Source organism: Aegilops tauschii, chromosome 2 (genome assembly GCF_002575655.3).
Source record: "Aegilops tauschii subsp. strangulata cultivar AL8/78 chromosome 2, Aet v6.0, whole genome shotgun sequence".
In the NCBI taxonomy this organism is placed as follows: domain Eukaryota; kingdom Viridiplantae; phylum Streptophyta; class Magnoliopsida; order Poales; family Poaceae; genus Aegilops; species Aegilops tauschii.
Window position 1 is genome coordinate 304,502,657 of NC_053036.3, and position 21,394 is coordinate 304,524,050.

Genomic DNA, 21,394 nt, shown 5'->3' on the forward strand with positions numbered 1-21,394 from the left:
AGGTGATGTCACGGCGGTTTACCATGGTCCTAGAAGATGATGTCACAGCTGTTTACAAGATTATGTGAAGATGTTGAAGAAGAAATTTTCTTAAGTATTGAGGGTTGACATGAACCAGTTCAAATCAATCTGGGGCCTAATGTTGGGGATATTACCACTGGGCGTAAACCGGCCAGGAGAGGCCGGGTTAACCCCATAAGTAGTTCATTTGTATCTGAAGTCCATGAAGACAGACGATGACGCTTTATGAAGGCCCAGGGCCCAAAGCCGGTTCAAGGCCTGTAGACATAAACTGGCATTGATATGTAAACTTGTGTTGTAAGGTAGAAGTAGCAGAGACCGAGCCGGACACGATTATGAGCCGGCCTCGGGATTCTGTAAACCGACGGGCGTCAACCCATGTATATAAGGGGACGACCCGGCGGCGGTTCAAGGACAACAGACAACAACTCGAGACTCAGGCAAAGCGTATTCGCTCCCTGGTCATCGAAACCCCAGCAATTCCATCACAACTAGACGTAGGCTTTTACCTTCATCGTAAGGGGCCGAACTAGTATAAAACTCTCTTGCGTCCCTTGTCCGCTTTAACCCCTTTAAATTAACCCGTAGCGATGGCTCCACGACTAAGTCCTTTCTCTAGGACATCTGCCGTGACAAAACCACGACAGGCCCTGCCTTGCTCTGTGCCCTGTTGACATGGATTTTGACCAAGATAAAATAAATATATGGACAACATAATATAAATTAAAAAACAGCAAAAATACGTTCTATAATGAGAAGAATCAATTAAAAAATATAAGCAATCGCTCAAAGTGAGGACTAACAAAAATAGGCATATGAATATTTTCGAAGGTCGATAATGCACACATTAAACCGACAATTATAAATATGACGAAACAAGTAAACAATCCTCAAGTTTTCTCCTGTGGAAAAAATGTACGCGCACCGTCGTGGACGGATAATGATCTAAAATTTCACCGTCAGAGGGGATACCAAAAAATGTCAAAGCATCATGGAGTATGCCCCTCCATCAAAATACCGTTGTATATTGACGGATGCACACAAAATATAATTCGATGGAGAAGGGCAATAATAGGGAGTGCGGTGTTTCGATGCCCAGGCTCATCTGCACCCGGACACGAAAAAAATTCAAAACAAATACTAGAAAAATTCAAAAAATTCTAATTTTTGTGTGTAGTAGATAATTTGATGCGTGAGGTTCGCTCCAATTTTCAGCTCATTTGAGTATCTGAGTAGCTCTCGGCAAAAAAGACAAATCGGGTCAGAACAGTGTGTGAACAGTAAACTTTTTTACAAACCCCGAATTTGTCTTTTTTGCCGAGAGCTCCTCAGATGTCAAAATGAATTGAAAATCGGAGCGAACCTCACGCACGAAATTATGTACCACACAAAAAATTTGGAATTTTTTGAATTATTAAGTACTTGTTTTGATTTTTTTCATCAGCGGGGGTGCAGATGAGCCTGGGCTCAGAAATGAATTATCGAATAATAGGACCGATCTGCTGCACACAAAGAAAAAAAGAAGAAAAGAAAAAAAAAAAGATCCATTAGATAGCATATATATACATGCATGTGGTGTGCGTATAGGACATAAGCCATATAATCACACACCGTAATTGGTTTCTTCCTCTTAATCCTAGGCATGCATTAGGCACCAATTGAATAATTAAAGTAAGAAACCCATACGTGCCTTGTAGCAGGGCCCTTCTTTAGATAGAGCTTAATTAAGGAAATTCACTAAACTAATTGGGCCAGAGGGCCATGTGCGCTCCCGCCGAAGTCCCATCAATGAAATCAACTCAGGGAGACCAAGTCTGCAACGCCAGCTTCCGCTCCCACGTTCTGCATGACAGCGACGTGCAAGTTGAATGCTTGGCGCGTGCGGCAGCCTCCAAAGATCTAGTACTGCATATTCGTCCCCTATAAATACCAGGCTGTCTGACTGCTTCCGACCCGGTCTGGGATTCGTTTTCTCCCTAGTACTAAATCTCTCTCACACACATCATATACAAAAAAAGAAGGAGGACGCAAGCGACTTGCTTGCTGAGGTTTTAAGGTGAGATCCATGGCTCTCCCCTAGCGCCTGATTTGGCCATTGCGGTACAGGTCAGGGAGCTTTCTTCTTCCTCCTCTTCTAAAACTCTAGCCCTTGGTTCGGCCATGCTGGTACGAATCAAGTGGCATGTTTTATCTTTTCAAAATTCTTCCTTTAGTCTGGCCATTGTGGTACAGACTAAGGTGCATGGTTTAATCTATCTTAAAATTTTGTCTTTGGTTTGGCCATTTTGGTACAGACTAAAGAGTATGTTGCATCCATCTCAAAATTTTGTCCTTGGTTTGGCCATCACGGTACAGACCAAGGAACATGTTATATCTACCCCAAACTTTCGCCTTCGGCTCGGCCATCGCGGTACGAGTCAAGGAGCATGCATGGTTCTTTTAAGCATGCACTACTGCAGATGCTGCTAACGCGACACTACGATCAGAGACCCTTCGACGAAACTGTGTGCGATGCAATAATCACGAACGGTGGTGTAAAAGAGCCGTCAAAAAAGGTGCAAAACGTTTGCGATGGCGGAGCCATCAAACACGGTTCAGATTTTAGTTGCGTGTGCGATCCAGGGCATACGGTTCAGTCCAATGAACTGTTTGCGATGAGGCGGAACAAAAGAAACGGGCAGCCTGATGAAGGCGTGTGCGATATAGAGCATACGGTTCACTCGAATGAACTGTTTGTGATCAGGCAACACAAAAGAAATGGTCAGCCAGATCAAAGTGTGTGTGATTGAGGGCATACGCTTCAGAAGGATTAACTCTTTGCGATTAGGCAACATAACAGAAACCGATCAGCCAGATCAAAGTGTTTGCGATTGATGGCATACACTTTACATGGATGAACTGTTTGCGATTAGCCACAACAACTGAAACAGTTAGATAGACCAACGTGTGTGCGCTAGACGGGCACACACATCTATTATATATATAAAGTATTTGACGGGTTAACCAATAAAAAGAGAAATAAGCTAGAAATTACCACAATAATTAGAATGGCTCCGGTTTGTAAGAAGATTGTACCAAAACTTGACCCAAATTGGACTAGTTTTTACCACAACATGTTGGTGCTATGACATAACACCATGCCAAGTTTCATGATTTTGAGGTGAGTTTTGGATTTACAGTAATTTTAAAACCAGGTTTCTCAATGTTTACTGTCGAGTCAGCACCGCCCTGGATAGGCTTTTTACTCGTGGGTCTCAAATGATAAATCCAAATATGTGACTACCATGCAGGTTTTCTTATTACGAATTACAGCCCTTGGTGTGCAAGCTGAAAATAAGTTTGTGGGTGTTGGTGGGCACGAAAAACTTGTGGTTCTGTAATGAACAAAGATCTCAAGGATCCCGCGAGAGTGATGTTCTTTGCCTATGTTGTGCATGCTTATAATATTTATGTCTTAATTAAAGAAATGGCAAGCCATTGGCCCAGTATGAAAGAAAATATGGGTCAAAGCCGAGTTGAAAAGGGCAACAATATCTAACTCCAGCTAACAAACAATACAAAAGCACGAGGATTAATTGCTCATCAGGTTTAGACAAAATCCAGATTGAACAGGACAATGACATCTAACTCAACCAAAGTTTTCGGCAGTCACAATCAAATGGATCGGTCTGATCCATAAAATCAAGATCAACGGCCAGAAATTCTACTGGTCCATGATGACAAGTTGTTGTAAATAGAAGCCGAGCACGACCAGAAGCCCTTAGGTCCACATGAAACTTCTTTTTATGTTGTTCAACCCCGGCAGCCGTAAGAAATTTCTTGTTGAAAAACTTAATCCTCACGGACAATAGTGCCCTCGCATTCAACATGAAGAATGTGACAAAGCTAGTGTTTGCATTGTTGGATGCATATCCTTCCAGTGTTACTGTCTTCAAACGAATGTCGTGAGATCTGAGAAAATCCCGGTGCTTCTTGAACCATCGATTGGTTATACCTTTTTTTCCATGTGTTAGTGCCTAAATAGAGATGAAGATTGAAAACAATTAATGTCTAAAAAAGATTATGTTGAAAGAGTCATAGTTGAACGATTCATTATAGTACACTATATATGGGCTTTCAATGTGCGTGAAATCATCACCTTCATATACAAATTCTCCAGACATGGAAAGCATTGTAGCAAGGCAATAATGATGTTGAGATTAAAACACCACATAGTGATATATAAGGTCTTGACAGAATCCACCACCATTGATAGGATGGACAAGCGCTTCATTGAGCATAGAACATAATATTTGCACTGAAAGTGTACTCCAAGATGATACTTAACTTATGCGCACAAATGAAAAATGCAAATTACAAAAGTGTACGTGAATAATATACAATACCTCAATAGGTGTGGAGGCAAACACCATCTCGGACCATTCAAACGGATCACTAATTGCACCCAAGGTCTCCAGTTTAGGTGCAGAGACCACAGTTATTTGTGAAGGTTTATAACAATATTTAAGGAGCAACCTTTGAAGTGAAGGGGCGTCTTTGATGATGAGCTCCCGTCCTTCAAAAAGAATTCCAATGCTTACAATGTGAGACGACTTTATTTTGAGACAAGGGATATGGATTCCTATTCCAAACACAAGCACCAAACGCTGCAGTGCAGGGCAGCTAGAGTGGATGATGATGTGAAGTGAGGCCACCGACAGATCAACCAACACAAGCGCAAGTTTTTTCAGCACTGGCAGTCGAAGCATTTGTACCAGATAGTCTGCTAGATGGCACCGGGTCAAGGTGACGGTGTGGAGAGAGGAGGAAAACCATGAGATGGGCATCGGTGGTGAGGGCACAAATGCAGCTCTTGGTGGAAACCTATCACTGTAATGGTAGAACTCAAGCTGCTGGAGTTTATCGAATTGACGGGATGTCAGGCAGGTGGCCACCATGCAGGGTATGTCTAGCAGGTAGCATGCCGGGATGCAGATGCGTTGAATGGAGCCCCCGTGGGAGGAGATGATGGCTCTGGGGAGTTCAGAATCATCATCGACAGATAGCTGACGACAGTCGAGATTAAGAGGCGCGGTGCGCCACAGAGTGCGCCACCGAGATGCGAGACTTGTGTGCGGAAGCCATCCTTAGTGGGGAGAAGGGAGATGATCTCCCCAAGGATTCCGTGCAGGAGATCGCTGATGCGGCCCGCCGGAGATTCTACTGGTTCCTTAGGTCCAGAGGTGCGCTTCTGGCCGCACAGCCGGGTCGAAGATCTACATCTGGCGGCGGCGCTGTCGGAGCCTCATCTGTGTTCATATCAATCTGAAAAAATGGCATAACATGTAGGACATTCGAAATCAATTCCCAAGACCAGGAAGAAAAAAAGGCACAAAACATATATGTAGGTGACTAACCGGTTTTCCGTCGGAGTCGCAGTTGTTGCCGGAGTTGCTGTTGACCTCCGGCTCCAGCTGGGGGGGGGGGGGGGGCACGACGGCACCGACGAATTCAAGGTCGTGCTGCTGCCCATGCGAGACCTCGTCGGTGGCAACGGAAACCTCTGTGGCGAGCTTGACGCGTTGTGCGGGTGCGTCACCAGCCCCGGCGTCGCCACTCCCTCCCATGGTGCGCTTCGGCGGCATCGTCATACACTCCGGAGTCCAGATGTCGGTTACCACTATGGACCGGGGGTGCGGCCGCGTATTATGGCCGGCGGCTCGGACGCGCAATTAATACCGACCAGTGGGAGCGAGGCAGGCTGCAGTCAAAAGTTGTCTCGCCTCCCGGTGAGCCTACGCGGCCGACGTCTGCCATTCCTACCATCATTTCACACAGCTACTCACACGCCTCCCCGTCAATACACACACCTGCACGCACACCTCTCGGTATGCCTGCGCGGCGGACTGCTCGCATGCGCCCCGTCAACTCACGCCTGCTCGCACGACACACGGGGCGTGTGGCAGCACATATATTTTTTGGTTTATTTTCTGCCGCTTTACTGCTTCACTGAACCGTTTGTGTTGAAGAGATGCACAAATCATGCGCTGAACATCTCGCACGCTTCCCGGTGAACATGCGCACCGGACGAGTTTTGGATTTACTAGAATTTAAAAACCAGGCATCTAAATGTTTTGCCGGCAATCAACAGTGCCCTAGTGTTTGAAATTCATTCTCATTTCTTGAATGGGACCTAAGCATGCACATACGGACACAGATTTGATTTTTCAACCAATTTATAGTCACTAGAGCATGCGCATGTAGTTCAAATTTGAATTATGCACATAAATGCATTGAAAACTCAGTTAATGCATAAAAATGTCCAAACGAACCCCGAAAAATCACAAAAATTGACACAACACTCCTATTGTTCTATGTTGACACGAGAAAACAATTTGAAAGCAATAAGAGGCAATAGATATCGTTTCGCCCCCAAAGGTGGGACGTTCCCTACCGAAAACCATCATGCTTGTTGTGAGAAGCTCCGGTTTGTGAGAAGCATATACCCAAACCTGCCCCAAATGGGACAAAACTTGTACCACGGCATGTTGATGCCGCTCCATGATAGCATGCCAAGTTTCATGAATTTCAGACGAGCTTTGGATTTACTAGAATTTAAAAACTAGGCATCTCAATGTTTTGCCGGCAATCAACGGTGCCATGGTGTTTGAAATTCATACCCATTTCTTGCATGGGACTTAAGCATGCACCCAAGGACACATATTTGATTTTTCAACCAGTTTATATGCACTCGATCATGCGCATGTAGTTCCAATTTGAATTATGCACATAAATGCATTGAAAACTCAGTTAATTCATAAAATGTCCAAACGAATCCTGAAAAATCACAAAAATTCACACAACACTCCTGTTGTTCTATGTTGGCACGAGAAATGTTTTTGAAAGCAATAAGAGGCAATGGATATCGTTTCGTCCCCAAAGGTGGGACGTTCCCTACCGAATACCATCATGCTTGTTGTGAGAAGCATATACCCAAACCTGCCCCAAATGGGACAAAATTTGTACCACGGCATGTTGATGCCGCTCCATGATAGCATGCCAAGTTTCATGAATTTCAGATGGGTTTTGGATTTACTAGAATTTAAAAAACAGGCATCTCAATGTTTTGCTGGCAATCAACGGTGCCCTGGTGTTTGAAATTCATTCCCATTTCTTGCATGGGACCTAAGCATGCACCCAAGGACGCAGATTTGATTTTTCAACCAATTTATATGCACTGGAGCATGCGCATGTAGTTCAAATTTGAATTATGCACATAAATGCATTGAAAACTCAGTTAATGCATAAAAATGTCCAAACGAACCCCAAAAAATCACAAAAATTCACACAACACTCCTGTTGTTCTATGTTGGCACGAGAAAAAAATTGAAAGCAATAAGAGGCAATGGATATCGTTTCGTCCCCAAAGGTGGGACATTCCCTACCAAAAACCATCATGCTTGTTGTGAGAAGCTCCGGTTTGTGAGAAGCATATACTCAAACCTGCCCCAAATGGGACAAAATTTGTACCATGACATGTTGATGCCGCTCCATGATAGCATGCCAAGTTTCATGAATTTCAGATGCGTTTTGGATTTACTAGAATTTAAAAACTAGGCATCTCAATGTTTTGCCGGCAATCAATGGTGCCCTCGTGTTTGAAATTCATTCCCATTTCTTGCATGGGACCTAAGCATGCACCCAAGGACACAGATTTGATTTTTCAACCAATTTATATGCACTGGAGCATGCACATGTAGTTCAAATTTGAACTATGCACATAAATGCATTGAAAACTCAGTTAATGCATAAAAATGTCCAAACGAACCCCGAAAAATCACAAAAATTCACACAACACTCCTGTTGTTCTATGTTGACACGAGAAAAAAACTTGAAAGTAATAAGAGGCAATGGATATCGTTTTGTCCCGAAAGGTGGGACGTTCCCTACCGAAAACCATCATGCTTGTTGTGAGAAGCTCCGGTTTGTGAGAAGCTTATACCCAAACCTACCTCAAATGGGACAAATTTTGTACCACGGCATGTTGATGCCGCTCCATGATAGCATGCCAAGTTTCATGAATTTCAGGCGAGTTTTGGATTTAATAGAATTTAAAAACCAGGCATCTCAATGTTTTGCCGGCAATCAACGGTGCCCTGGTGTTTGAAATTCATTCACATTTCTTGCATGGGACCTAAGCATGCACCCAAGGACATAGATTTGATTTTTCAACCAATTTATATGCACTGGAGCATGTGCATGTAGTTCAAATTTGAATTATGCACATAAATGCATTGCAACTCACTTAATGCATAAAAATTTCCAAAGACCCCTGAATAATTCCAATTCTTTTATGATCACTGCAGATAAAAGGACTAGCAATTCAAACACCGTCCATGGCCGCTGTGACCCCATTATGTAATTCAAATCAAGACGAAAAATCAAGTACATCCCACACAGTTTATTATAACCAACCGTGTGAGATGTAGCACAAAATATCTTCGGACCATGTCTGAATAAGGGACTGTGTGTGATGACACTTTGCGCGCCAGTTTTTTGTCTGAAGCGATTCCAAATTTTCGGCTTCCGCGGAAATATCTACCTCCCTGCCCCCCCTTACCAAAAGCTACATTTCCCCCCTTTCCGCCTTCCTTTCCAAGTTGAAACCTTCACTCCTTGCTTGCAGCGCCGCCGCCTCCTCGCCGGTGACCCTCCTTCACGCTACTCGGCCTCGCCTATCCAGGCAGGTAATCCACACCCGACCCCCATCCTCCTCCTCCTTCCACATCCCACATGCCCCGACCGCCGGCGCGAGCGCGACACCTTTCACCCAAATCACCGACCCCTCCACCAAATAAGCGCCGGCCTAAGCCATGGTGCACGCAGTATAGCCAGGACCTCAAGGAGCATTTGGCAGTGGAGAAGCAAATCGCGGTCGCACGCGTGGATGAGGTCACGATGGCCGCCATTCGTGCCGACCCCCAGATCTTGGAAGAGCACCTCGCCATCGAGACCACCGTTGACGCCTCGCGCGCCGACGCCGCGTTGTGGTTAGCTGCTTTAAACGACAGTTCGTGGCGTTTTCCCGAGGCCATCGTCGGTGCCTTCGACAAAGACTACGAGGTGTTTTCTCAGCATGCACGTGCTTACCTCATCTCGAGAGCCAGCAGGTTGGTGCCCTGAGCGGCTCAGGCAACTCACCACTACAACGAGGGCACCCACGATGCGGAGGCCTCGCCCTCTTCCATGTCCAAGGAGCCAATAGTCATCGATACCTCTGACAATGAGGAGTAGCTTGTCTTATTAGCTCACTATAAGGACCCATGTTCAGTTTGGTAGCTACTGCCTCTCCTTAACAAATTCCAGTGAATTGTGCTATCTACTTTCACCATGCAATCTTCTGCTATAGTGTATATGTTCTATATGTCATGCAATGTGGTGTTCAATTAACTGCTTGGTTCAATTCTGCAAATGTGATGTTCAATTCTTCAGGGTGCAATATTTCCAAGTTGTTAAGCATGCTTGGTTTGGTTAACTATCTGATCTTCTATTAGGAGTATGTTATATTGTTCAATTGGTGTTTAGTTAACTGCTTGGTTCATTGGTTGTGGCTTGGTTCACTTGTTGTGGTGTTTAGTTAACTGCTTGGTTCAATTCTGCAATGTTCAATTGTTGTGGCTGCATTCTGTTATTGTATACCATGTGAGGAATAAATCGAATTTGGCTGTACTAAATACACGAGAAACAAATATAATTGCTATATTCCAAGTTGTTAAGCATGCTTGGTTTGGTTAACTATCTGATCTTCTATTAGGAGTATGTTATATTGTGCAACGTGGTGCTCAGTTAACGTTTGGTTCATTTGTTGTGGTGTTTAGTTAACTGCTTGGTTCAATTCTGCAATGCGATGTTCAATTGCTGTGGCTGCATTCTCTTATTGTATACCATGTGAGGAATAAATCTAATTTGGCTGTACGAAATACATGAGAAACAAATACAATTGCTATATTTCCAAGTTGTTAAGCATGCTTGGTTTGGTTAAATGTCTGACCTTCTATTAGGAGTATGTTATATTGTGCAATGTGGTGCTCAGTTAACATTTGGTTCATTTGTTGTGGTGTTTAGTTAACTGCTTGGTTCAATTCTGCAATGCGATGTTCAATTGCTGTGGCTGTATTCTGTTATTGTATACCATGTGAGGAATAAATCGAATTTGGCTACACTTAATACATGAGAAACATATACAAGTGCTATATTTCCTAGTGCCTAATCATGCTTGGTTTGGAGAAATGGGTTTTCCATGTGGCTTGAATTAATTTGATGAATCTGCAATGTGCTTATTTATCATCAACATATTTTACTGATAGCATGCGAACCCTTGCTTAACCTGATGACTAACTACCTAATATGTGTTGCAGGGAAACAATGGGAAGCACTGAGGTTTACAAGATGGTACTAACTATTATACTTTGCCTTTTTGTATTCCTTTGCCCCATTTTCAATATAGAGAAGATATTTATGCACATCCTTGTTTTCAGGCTTCATTGATGATTAATTCTCAAACCACCTCCGTGGTCAGGAGGCAAGGAAAGTTTTCATACAACACCCATGGTTCAATATTGAAGTGTTCCTGAAGAGATCGAAGGATGGACGGTCAATCATCCACAGGCACTGGCCTAAAGTTGCAAAGACCTTCAACATGAATGAAGGCTCAATATTCGCCTTCCGCTTCAGCAATTTTCCAGATGATATGCATCTCTCTATGTACCGTCTATGATGCTAATTTCGAAAAGTTCTAGATGTTGCATGTGAAACTTGATGCTGGTGCAGTTGTGTAATGGGGTAGCTGAGTGCTGAAGCTATATCATGTTGTACTCCGATCTATTTCAATTATGAAATCCTGCTTCCTTAATATGGAAATGGAATATATTATGTGCTTAATATGAATGTCAATTAGATTAGTAAATGAATTATTAATAATAGGCCAATTAGCCCGCTAATTGGCCAATTAGCTTGCTAATTGGGTTTTCCTATTGCAAACGGTTAATGAGAAAACACTGTGGGCGATGACCTAAGGCAACGCACACAGTTTCTAGGAATAAACCTTGTTGGATCAATGAACAGTCACACACGACATTCTCTTCAAAACTGTTTGCGTTACGCCACCTTGCGCAAACGTTTTCCTTGTAGTTACTGTGTGGGATGTATATACGAACGGAAACGTTTAGTGGTGACTGACTGTGTGGGATGTACTTACGACCAGAAATGATTTTGCCTATATAATTGTATTTTTTGAGCACTACTGTACGTATTTCTTTATTTGAGTGCTCGTCGGTCGGACACGACCTCATTTTGCCGAGCGTGTGTGCCAGGAGGGCATATCCCCAACGGTTTCTGGGTCGTGTGGGAAGGACCCCCTATCACCCACACTCACTTGGCGACGGTTCCAAATGCCATCGCGGAAAGGAGTAAAAAACTGTTTGTTTTGGACCGACGCATACCAGTGATGGTTCCTTTAAATGTTGCGTGCGCTTCGTCCTACTAATCTTCATCTTGGTTCGGTCCCCTTAGCGATACAAGCCAAGATGAACGCCGCGTTCCTTGGTTTGGTCTCTATACGTGGATACAAATCAAGAGAGTGTCATAGGTACGTAAATCTCATAAAAAATTTACCTTAATTTGGTCATCATAAAAAATGGATATGACTAAGTTGGAATGAAAATATGAACGTGCTAAACTAAACTCGTGATAATCTCTTGTTTGGTTGCGCTACGGGCATTATGTGCCACGCTAGTTGTAACACAAACAGGAGCATAAAAATATATTCCCTCACTTGGTTACGCTGCATGCGGGCATTATCTTAATGCCACGCGGTGTTAGTAGTAATACAAGTGAAAGAAAACTAAACAAAACATTCGGGCCACATATTTTGGCCAAAGTCAATTAAAATATGTAATGAAATGCTCCAATGCTGTAAGAGCATAAACTATCAGCATCATCACAAATGGATATCACAAACTCACTTTACTTGGGTTATGCTACACACGAGCGCCAATGAACTGACGCTATGTGGAGTTAGTGTTAATACCATGTAAGGTACAAACATAAACAAAATGATAGATGTCATATGTCTCAGGCAATACCATAATGGCTCCACAAACTTTTGCTTGGTTACGCTGCACGCGAGCATTATCTTAGTGCTACGCGGTGTTAGTAGTAATACAGGTAAAGCAGAACTTAATAAAAAAATAGGTTCACTCCACATCCACATATGCATACAAAATTCGTACAAAATACATGATAAGGCATATTCCTTGTAGCCCACATAAATACATGATAAGGCATATTCCTTGTAAACAAACAAAAATTCGTACAAAATACATGATAAGGCATATTCCTTGTAAACAAACAAAAATGGGTTAATTATCCTTTTGCCCTCAGTGGTGTCCATGTGCTCAGTTTTGCCCTCAGATGTGAATTGTGCTCAGTTTTGCCCCTAGTCCGAGCGCACCGACTCATTCCATGAACTCAGCCGTCTCCATTAGGTCAACCTTTTGACTTGGCCCTTACAGGTGGGACCAGGCGGCACGGACGGCCAATTTTATTCAGACCGTTGCACGCGTGGCTTGTGGGACCCGGCAGAGAGTCGTTGAGCAGAGAGCCGTTGCAGGTGTGCTATATAAGCGGGCGACAGCGGCGGTGAGCACGGCGACAGAGAGCACGGCGGTGACCACGGCGAGAGAGAGAGAGCACAGCGGTGGGAAGCTAGCTGTGGAGGGCGCGGTCGTGGGAAGCTAGCTGCGACGAACGGCAGTGGCCGCAGCATGAGCTCCGGAAGAAGAGATGGAGGGCGAAGCACGCACTGACAGAGAGCTAGCTGTTGAGCTTAGGATGTTGAAGAAGAAAGTTAGGAAGCTTGAAGATCAAGCACTACCAATACCCATTTGCAAATACTTTTGGGCATTTGTAGGTATGGTAATCGCACTAGTTGTAATGTTGAAAATGTATGGAAAGGCATGAATTATGGAGGAATTTGTAATCTTGAAATTGTATGAGAAATTTACCTAGTTTAAATGTTGGTTAAAGTTGTTTAAATGTTGAAACAAAAAGAGAAGAAGTGACCAACATTTAAATATGTTGAAGAAAAGAGAAGAAATGAGGAATTCAGAAACTTTTGATCAATGAAATGCAGCTCTCTGCTCTGCCTTTCTGTCCAAAAAAAGGTTGCTCTTGGGCCAAATTCAGAGCGTAGAGCCAAGTGCAGGATAGACTAATGGGCCAACTGGATCCAATTAGGCCCATTCGGGGGTTCTCTTGCGTATTTTTCTGTTTTCTGTTCTAATTTAATTTAGGCAGTAAATCATAATGCTGAAACTTTTTGTGGAAGCTAATTGAATTATTCCGGAGCCAAACAATTAAGGTTAGAAATTTTTTGGAGCTGTTAATTAATCCAATTCAAATACACCGTGATTTAAATCAAAGACCAAAATGTCATGGAAAATGTGCCTCAGCTCTGGTAGAGGTTTACACCTGGTGCCAAAATAAATGAACATTTTTTAAGGGCATTACATTGAGAAAAAAATAATTTGTCTAAAAAAATGAAGGGTGGAAAATGCACAAAAAATTGGTGCGACTGGGGACTCGAACCCAGGACCGCGTGGGTTTGTGGTGTTTAGGGCTGCGCTGGTAACCGCTAGGACAGATGGCAAGACTTTGACATGGGTAGGGAAGGAAGGTTTACATAGTGAGACTGTGATTTAAAAAAAATAGTGAGACCGTGAATGTTTGCACACGCGTGAGAGTGGTTTTCCTTTGTTTTGCACTGAAATTTTGGAGGGTTTGAAGGTTGAAAACGTATGTTTGCACTGCCACATGATTTTGGTTAGAGTGGCACTTGGTTTAGGGTTAGAGTGGCACTTGGTTTAGGATTTAAAGGGAATAAATTTGCATGTTAGTTCATGACTTTTTTTTGAATGAAACAGAGGGCTTCTCACCCCCTCCGATTTTCATTAATGAAAACCACAAGTTCTCGAACTTCATGACTTGGTTTAGGGAAGAAATGATATGTTTGGGCACAGGCATTTTTTAACACACATAATAAACCCTAATAACTTAAATAAGATGCAACACACCGTACCATTACAATAATAAGTTCACGGACAGTTCACGGACACATGACGAAACATGACACGACACGACACGACATAGAAAAGCAACAAAATAAAAAACGAAACATGACGAGCTTGACTCCGGGCTTGAACATCTTCATCTTGACCTCCTTCTTCCACATTGGCCGCGCGCGCCCCTTCAACACCGTCTTCATCTTCACACCTCCTCCTCCTCCTCGTAGGGAAGGGAGTGCATCTGGCCTGGAGCGGGGAAGATGCGCTCGTAGTTGGTGTAGATGTTGTAGACGGTGAAGAAGATGGCCTCGCAGCCGCACCAAAAGACTTGGTCGAGGAGCTCGCGCGCGTCAAACGGGTTGGTGAAGGTGACCGTGAGCAGTAGGAGGATGCCGCCGCGGTCACGAACCTCGTTGAGGGTGAACATCCTCGGCAAGCCCCGTGGGAGGTGGGCATAGCCGGCTCTGAGGAAGGCGCGGGTGAGTTCGACGGAACCCCTCCACCTTGAAATAGCCCACACACGGAGCTCCCTCTCCACGAGCACGCCCAGTGGGTAGCGCAGCTCCGGCACGACAGGCGGACGGTTGAAGGTCGGCCCATTGAACTGCATCTTCACTTGGTCTCGCTTGGGGAGGGCTCGGTCGCTTGCATGTTTGAAGTTGGAGAGGATCGGATCTGGCTTGTGGGTGGGAGAGGAAGAGAGGCACCCCATTTATAGGCCTGTGGGTGGGAGAGGAAGAGAGAAAGGATGAGAACAGTGCGTGTGTGAATCCGGACGCGTGTGTGTATCCGACGCGTGTGTGTATCCGTTACGTTTTGCACTCTTAATTTTTTGCACGAAAACGATTCACGGGGCGCGTGCGTGCATCTGAATCACTGCATAGCTCTTTGACCGGGCGGTGCATGTGAATCGCTGCCCTGAACCACTGCCCTGAACCACCTTTCTCGCCTCGCTAGCCTAGCTCGCCTAGCGCGCCTCGCTAGCCTCGCTCGCATGCATGCACGTCGCCGCCTCCTGCGCATGCAAACCCACGTCGCCGCCTCCCATGCATGCAAGGCCTGGAAAGGCTGAGACGGGCTATTTACTGCGGTCTCAGGCCCAGACAACGAGACGACCCAACGGTCCATCCAGCGCGCCCGGTATTTGTAAAAAAAAAACAATCTCCCAGCCAATCAGATTGCATCTCGCGGATCGCCCCCCTCCTCCCCGCAGATTCCTTCTAGAAGGGTTAGATCGATGGCCCTTGATCGCCGCTAGGGTTAGATGAACGGTCCTTGTTCAGCGCTAGGGTTAGCGGGGTTTGGGAGGGGTTTGGAGCAGTCAAAGCTATGTTTGACCAGATTTCAAATGAGCATAATAAATTAAATAAAAATCAGAAAAATAAAAAACCTGCGCACATAGTCTTCTTATGTCATATACTAACGATTTAAGTTGATAAACAAGGTTTACATACATTTAAACGATAAGTTCATGTGTATTGTGTGATATCTTGAGTATCTCAAACCCTCTTGTATGAAGTGAAGAGAAGTGTTTTGGGGAAATGAACATGAAAATTTCAAAAAACTCACCACAGCTTCATTTTGGAGTGACTAAGAAGGATCCAGGCTTAGTTTTCATTTTGATGTTTTACACTTGTTTAAATCTTGGTCAAAGTTAAGTTTGAATAGAATTCAAATGAGCAATTTTTTTTAAAAAAAAATCAAAAAATGGAAAAACCAGCGCACATAGTTTGTATATATAGAATATATGTGTAAGAAAGTTATTTGGCTGATTTAGACAAGGTCGAAAAAACCTTGCTTAGAAATGAGGCCGTTTACCCTACCTTTGGACCCCTCTTTTTAGCACATTTTTCATGAAAATTTCAAAAACCTCACCACAACTTCATTTTAGATTGACTAAGAAGGATCTAGGCTTAATTTTTCATTTTGATGTTTTAGACTTGTTTAAATCTTGGTCAAAGTTAGGTTTGACCAGAATTTAAATGAGCAAAACAAAATCAAAAAATCAAAAAAGGAAAAACCATGTGCTCATTCAAACATCATCCAACAGATATTTAAACATCATGTCAAGCATACTTCTAACATAGGTCCAACATCATCCAACATAAATACAACATGTCAAGTGATAAATGTTTCATAATACAACATCATCCCTTATTCATAATGTTTCATAATTATTCATATATAGCATTGGGGCTTCTGTCTGTTCCTTGAGCTTCTTGCCATCACTTTGCTCCTCGTGCACCTTGTGCTCATTGCTTCTTCTCTTCTCCTCCTGGTTGTCAGTACCTTGCGCGTCTTCTTCAAACCTATCATAGAGCTGTGCAAAACATAAACGGTAATGAAATCATGTCAAGTGATAAATGTACAATAGTATTTGACCCTTGCAAGATTTACATGCCTAGCAGAACTCACAACAACAGAAGGTTGGTCACCGTTTGAAGCCTCAATTGGATCATCATTTGGAGCCTCACTTGGATCACCATGATCACCATTTGGAACCTCACTTGGATCACCATGATCACTATTTGGAGCCTCACTTGGATCACCATTTGGAGCCTCACTTGAATCATTATTTGGAGGATATTTTGGATCATCGTCAAAATCATGCGGCTTTTGACCATCATCATTTGGAACCTCGTCAAAATCCTCATCCGATCCAACCGGCTGTTGACCATCATTTTCATCATCTGTTGAGGCAACCGGCTGCTGACCAACATTTTCATCGAAGCCTTCATCAAAACTCTCTCCAAACGCTGGATCTACTGTGTTATCACAATACTTACCGAAATGACCAGACCCATCACACCTTGTGCACTTACGCTTCCTCGCTCCAAGTCCAGCTCCTTCGCTGCGAGGTCTGATTCGACTCTTCCTTGGTCTACCTGCTGCTCTCTTCAGAACTGGAGCGCAAAGCTTGAATCCAGGGTCCACCATGTCCCATTGTAGTTTTCCCTCCATAGCAGGCAAGGCATAAGCATATGTGGCTTTGAACCTTGCAACAGAGTAGTAATCATGCACATACTGCTGTATGTTCCCTGCTGGACCTGGGAGAGAAGTGATGAAAAACAAGGCATGAATGCATGGCAACCCAGTTATCTGCCATTGCCTACAACTGCAAGTTCTAGCTTCTAAATCCACTGGATATCTCCATTCCCTCTTCTCTTTATCCAAATATGATATCTCTGCTGTGGTACCCGAGCAAAGAGTCATGTTCATTTCCAAGCCTGTTGTCTTCCGCTTCAGTTCATTCATCACGGCAGGTATGATAATGTGGCCCATGAATTTTGCCTCGTCTATTCCTGCACAATAATGAAATTTCTGCATGTATTCTATCCTTATCCTGTCAAGCAAATCCACCACATAATGACCCTTTAGTTTCCGAATTGTTGAGTTGAAAGACTCTGCTAGATTATTGTGCACATAGTCAACTTTGCTCACTTCGCTGAATTGGCTTCTGGCCCATAACTTGGAGTGGTGTGTTTCTAAGTATTCTTTCACTTTGGGATTCATGTATAACTGCCTCAAGTGGTAGTTGTGCTTCTTCACACTGCAAGTCAAAGATGCTGGCCATAAATTGTCGGTATACACCTTTCCTTTGAATTTCTTCATGAAATTTGCAGCAAGGTGACGCATGCATTCCCTATGCTCTACTCCAGGGAACACATTGTCCACGGCCACTTCTAAACCTTTGCAGGCATCTGTATGAATGACCAACCCATTGGGATGTGCAATAGCCCGGTGCAGATTATGCAAAAGCCAAGTCCAGCTCTCCTCAGACTCTGTCTCCAGCACACCGTAGACAACTGGAAATACAACTGTGTGCATCAACTGCACAAGCTGCTACTAACTGTCCTTTAAACCTCCCTGTGAGAAAAGTGGCATCAATAGCCAAATAAGGCCTGCAGCCTGCCAAAAAACCCCGGTGACAAGCCTCAAAACAGACAAAAACCCTCCTAAAGCATTCCTTGGTCTTTGTCACTCCCCTGAATGTGTACTCCATGGTGTGGTGATCAATATCTACAATACTACCTGGGCTTGTCCTCTCCACTTCACCTTTGAATGAATACAACAATTAAAAACTTTCCTGCCAGTTACCATAAATAGAATCCATAGCATGTTATTTACCATTGAACAACCTCATGTATGGTAAATCTATCTTGAACTTATCTTTGATGTTCTTCTGCAATTACTTTGGACCCACTTGCTGGTTTTCTTTCACCCACTTCTTTACTTCTTCTGCGACCCATCTTGACTTGGCTCTACTGATTGTATCCTTCCTAAGGGTTGATTCCTGGCATGTGTGCTTAAAAGGGTTCACTTTGACCTGAACATTAGTGCTATTCCGCATTTTAGATGCGAGCAGCCTCCATGGACAACCCTCAGTCGGACAGTGCACTCTGTAACGTACTTGATCGCTCTTGTCAACTTTGAAAGTACGTTCTACCTTCATGCAGTATGTCACAAGTGCATTTCTACACTCATTCATGGATGCAAAAACTGTACCTTCTTCCATATGAGGGTTCAAAGGGTCCCATTCAACAGCTGCAAGGTCTTCGTCCTCACCCACCGCGTCATCATCCACACGGATTACATTGTGAGCCTCATCTTGGTTTTCAGTCCGAGGTGCCCGTCGTAAATTCGGAATAACATCAGAATATAGCTTCTCTTCATCAACCCCAGAATTGTAGTCATCAGGCTCCACTTCAAGGGGGACCCTACTGCTGTTGCCCACACTTGTCGAGCCACCACGTCGCCGTGCACCAACTGAACTGTTCTGGCTAGAGATGCCATTACGACGACTTGGTTCTCCCCGAGATGTTGCACCCGTCATCCTAGGTCCAAATGCCTGCTCAAGCACATCAACTTGCAGCCTCACATGAAAATTATCTTTCTCTTTATGCCTAACAAACATGGTAGCTAGCTCTTCATCATTAGTAACTGTCACCCAATTCTTTTCCCCATCATAGTATTTGTATACCACTTCATCAAGCAAACCCCAAGGATATTGGCTACAAATTACCTCCCCAAATTGTCTGAAACTCCAATTACTAGCCATTGGCAACCGATAATCAAAACCTCCTTGGTATTTCTTCTTATCCTTTGCATCGAACATGTACCGGTCCCTTCTAATGTGCACCATGAAAGCAAACCGCAACTCCATCCTAACCGGCGAAAAACAGAGACGCAATTAGCACACTAATTGGGCAAACCTACTCGAATCGAGTGTTCAAATGCACAACTAAGCTCAATCTAAACAAGAGGTGAGACTTACCCCTCGGGAACCCAGTCGTGGACGTGGCGGATCTCCGGCCCGATGCCTGCCTTGCCAAATACTCCAGGGTCGCCGCTGCACGCCATTTCGCCCTAGGGTTCTTCCTCCTAGTTCAAATAGCTCCGGCAGCCCCCCACCTTTGAGCGCTCCGGCCGGGCGCACGGAAGGAGGCCGCGCCGCGGGTCGAGCAGGTGGCGGGCGCCCCACCCGTGGCGTCGCAGGAAGGTGGTGGGCGTCGCAGGTATCCGTGGAGCGTAGGCGCAGGACGGTAGCGGCGGAGCAGGCCGTGCAGCTGGTGGCGGGGCAGGTGCTGGCCGCGGCGCAGGTGGCGGCGGCGGCGGCGCAGGACAGCCGGCCGGCGGATGGGCAGAGTGAGCTAGAATGATTTGGGGATTTAGTTGCACGGGCCTACATGTCAGCTCCGGACCCACGTCCACGCGGTCCCACGTGTAAGCTCCGGACCCACAACCACTAACGCCGGCGGACGGAATGGACTCAAATATGGCCGTTTGGCCTCGTCATAGTTGCTGTGCATGGACTAGGGGCAAAACTGAGCACAATTCGCATCTGAGGGCAAAACTGAGCACATGGACACCACTGAGGGCAAAAGGATAATTAACCCAACAAAATATCATAAGCAAATTCCACTCAGGCCAGGCTTGATATTGTCTGGAGTCAGAGTCAACAAGATATGGCACATATCATATGCACCATAAAAAGCATCAAAATTGTGTCAGAAAGCTTCAGTCCGTTACGCTACACACGGGCACCACATTAGTGCTACGCAATGATAGTAGTAATGTGATGATGCAGAACTCATTAAAATTGGCATGTCACATATATCCATGCCATCAACCAAATATATCATGCAAAATTGCTAAAGGAAAATACATACCCATATCCTATGTGCGAAACGTAGGATAAAACTATGCCTAGCCAAAATCAATCTCCATTCTGCATATAAATGAGGTTGAACACGAACAAATTGTTGCATGCTAGGAAAATATATTCCCAACATCATATACATGAAATCACGGAGGAGTATTTGCATGAAACCAAACTTCAAGTTCACCAAGAAGGAGTTCATCGTCGACCGCGAGGAGGATTTCTCTTGTAGAATATTGTAATAGGCATGTGATGTAATCCTATGTAATAGATATGTTGGAATTCTTAATTAGGGGTTTTCTCTTCGGAGATGTAATTAACAGAATTTTTATGTAAATGTAAGAGTTCTGGAAATAAAGTACCTGCAATGTTTGATTCTATTTTTATTTTATGCATCTAAATTTCACTCTGTATCAATGACGTGGACGCGTGTTTCATGCCCGCCATTTTCCCGTGATCAGATTCTGGCACGCCCAGTGGGACCTATTTCTCCCCTCATCTTTGAATTCCAACACAGGATTGCAACATATGAATTTCTGAAGTACATGAAGTATATAAACATTGTGTATGGTAAATATACTCAAAGAAAACTGATATGAAGTTTTGTTTATTCGAAGATATGGATGGTCAAGTGCCGCAGTCGGTCACGCTACGCATTGGAGACATTTGCGCGGCTTCAACAAATCAACATCTGGATAATATGACTGCATCACCGATTGAACATGGCCAAGGAATGGAAGTCTTCTCTCCACTCAAGTTTGGGGGAAGTGTGAGGGTAGACAAAGAAGGAAAAGGGAAGACAATGGACAAACTCCAATATGAGCAACCTACGAATGGGGGAAATACCATGAATATGTTTCCCTCCTCATTGTTTCTTCAGGGAAGGATGTCAAAGGTTCGGAATAAATTTCAAGTTGGTGCTTCAGAGCCTATTCTTTTGCTGGCCGATAAAGCCATTGGAGAATGCTCTGAGATGGTTCTCAAATTTCCCCTTGAATGCAAGAAAAAGCACCCCAATTCCCATGGCTATGAAACATGTCATGTGAACCCAACATCAACATTGTCAAGTCCCTTGTCGTCATCAACACCCGTTGCATATGATTCCTCTCTG